This window comes from Chiloscyllium plagiosum, unplaced genomic scaffold, assembly GCF_037043375.1.
Source record: "Chiloscyllium plagiosum isolate Xiang-an unplaced genomic scaffold, Cpla_swu_hap1 HiC_scaffold_45, whole genome shotgun sequence".
Lineage (NCBI taxonomy): Eukaryota > Metazoa > Chordata > Chondrichthyes > Orectolobiformes > Hemiscylliidae > Chiloscyllium > Chiloscyllium plagiosum.
In genome coordinates this window covers 45,318,796-45,321,523 of record NW_028270183.1, presented here as the reverse complement: position 1 = coordinate 45,321,523, position 2,728 = coordinate 45,318,796, and the positions used below count along the sequence as shown (strand labels likewise).

The 2,728-nt window shown below is 44.5% G+C and overlaps 1 non-coding gene across 1 annotated transcript; it reads right to left on the bottom strand.

The window, feature by feature from the left end:
• Positions 1-1,389: 1,389 nt before the first annotated feature.
• On the bottom strand, positions 1,390-1,461 carry trnag-ucc (transfer RNA glycine (anticodon UCC)). The gene has a single exon. It is a non-coding gene; the product is annotated as a tRNA-Gly (tRNA).
• Positions 1,462-2,728: the final 1,267 nt, after the last annotated feature.

The following is a 2,728-nucleotide window of genomic DNA, read 5'->3' as shown; positions in this document are numbered from 1 at the left end:
TTATTGTCAATAATCTCTATCAGGCTGACTCTATTAACTATTAATTTGATACTTAATGTCATGTCCCAAATATTTATGTTCCCAATCGAGTCATAATGATACTTAACAGGAAGCCTAACTTTACTAACTGTAATCTAATCTCACCATCGAGACCTTTCAGCGTCAACCATTCTTTGCTAATTGGTGTGTGAGAATTCCACTATTCTGATCTCATCCTGCATTCTACAGACCCCTTGCAACAGATCGCCAGTGGGGTTCATGCTTTAAGTCTTCCCTTGCTTTCATGCTCTTTCTTTTCCATAATAACATTTTGTCATTCTGACCAATGGCAGTCATTCCTGGCACTGGATATACTGACGGTGAAGGGTCAGTGATCAGAGCGGACTGTCCCTGTAGTTCTGTTCCCGACTCTCCACCTCCCGCTCTGTTAGTAACCTCTCAGTCTCCTGGGAATTGCATTGTTCCCAATTTTTCCGGACTCCAGGCCTTTCACCTTGGCTGAGCAGACAGTCGATGGTCTGAGGAATATCATTCCCAAACCTCTCATGTTCGAGGTAATAACAATTAATAACGATGTTTGTGCATCCTCCTCTAATCTGTGAAAATCATTGTTGCGGACTGTAGGAACATTTATTGACCGAAATTGAGGAGGTTTTGAACCAGATCAAACTCCTATGAGTTAAGAAGATGGTCTAGATCCATTTTTCTTTTCCCCTGACGGCAAATGTACGGCAATGCAATTCAATTGGTGAAATTTCCAGGCTTGAACGGAAACACAATTTACTTTGCACTATCGTTGTAACACAAACAAAAAACAAAGTGTGGACTAACGCAAGTCTATTGGAAAACTTAACGAAATGAAACATCATTTATCTACGAAACAGTCAATGTTCGAATATAGTAATATTGCATAAGCTATACAAAACTGGTCTTCCTGCTACCGGAATGATATTGTGAAACTTGAACGGATGAGAAAAAGGTATAATGTGATGTTTGTAATTCTTAAGCTTCCAAATGGTTTTGAGGTGCGAATGTATTTTAACCTTGAAGAAATTTGACGCATTTAAACCTCCTTCCCATCCACGATAGAAGCTGTTGGATCTGTTCCGAATTTCCAGCGGCTTCTGTAATTATTTAAGGATTCTGACGATAGCAATCTCTCACTTTTGGAACAAAACAAAACGAACCTTATGTTGCGAACAATATTCAAATAAGCAATGGCCAGCAGAGAGGAAAGCTTTCGAGCAGCGCTGCCCGGATTGTCTCGGCAATTAACAGGAACCATCGCCATGAGAACGCGAAAGCAACCTGACAAATCCATTTCGTCACAGAATGCAACGTTGGTGCTCAAGACTTTTCTTTGCATAACCAAAGGAAAAGCCACAACACTGCGATGGCTGGGAATCGAACCCAGGTCACCTGCTTGGAAGGCAACTATGCTCACCACTACACCACCACCGCGCATAGCTAGGCTGTTGTCCCTTTTCCCAAACACACATAACAAGGCCGTGATAGTCACCAACTGAACTGGGGCTGAAAGGATAATAAGAAATTGCTGGTAAAACGTCAACAGGTCTGAAAACACCAGAATCAGAAGCCTTCAGCCCTTAAGAACAATCACTGGATCCAAAAGGTTCACTCCCCACAAATGCTGCCGGACCTGATGAGTTTCCCAGCATTTTTTGTGCTGTCTCTCAGATCTGTTACATCTGCAGTTCTTTGTCAGATAGAAAACAAACGTTGACCCATTGAAGGGGATATTTAATCAGGTGATAGTCCACTTCATCCACACAGATAGATGGGATGGAGTATAGGATCATAAAATTCTTACAGTGTTGAAACAGGCTATTCGGCTCATCATGCATCCCACCAAGTCTCACCCTCTACGCTCTTCCTGAAACCCTGCATTTCTCCTGGCTAACCATATCACCAACACTCACCTGGACACTATTGACTATAGAGCGTTGCATATCCACCCTAACCTGCGCATCTTTGGACTGTGCGAGGAAACTGGAGAATCCGGAGGAAACTCACACAGACACGGGGAGAATGTGCAAACTCCACACAGAGAGTCTTCAATCAGACAGGGATCGGGGTAATTGGAGAGGTTTCAAGAGGAAGTGCAGCCTGGTGTGTGAATGATGGGTCGAAAGCCTGATCTCAGTGCTGTAAAGGCTCTGCAGTAAATGATTCCCGACATCCAGCATTCAACACAGTTTGCATTTTGTTTTAATCCGTCCTGTTATTGACATTATTCTGAGTGAAATGTACAGAGAGAGGTTGTTTGTGCATTTACTCAGATTTGTGTTGTGATGGGTCAGGAGCATCATATAAAATAACAACTGGCGGAGGGAGAACTGAATTCCCCCTCTGAATTTGCCGAGGACATGCAGGACCTGGAACTTCTTTATCACCACTCAGTCACCACCCGCCGCCCGGTGGAAGAACGCCTGATCTTCCTCCTCAGGAACCTCCAACACCAGGGCATAAATGTGACCTTTACCATTTGCCTGATTTGCCCCTCCGACCACCTTATCCCAGTTCCATCCTGCCAGATCAGCACCGTCCTCATTGCCTGTCCTACCTGCCAATCATCCTTCCCACCTATCCGCTCCACCGTCCTCTCTGACCAATCACCTTTACCGTCACCTCCATCCATCAATTGCGCTCTCCGCTCCCTTCTCCGCAGCCCCACTCCCTCCCATTTATCTGTCCACGATGGACGCTC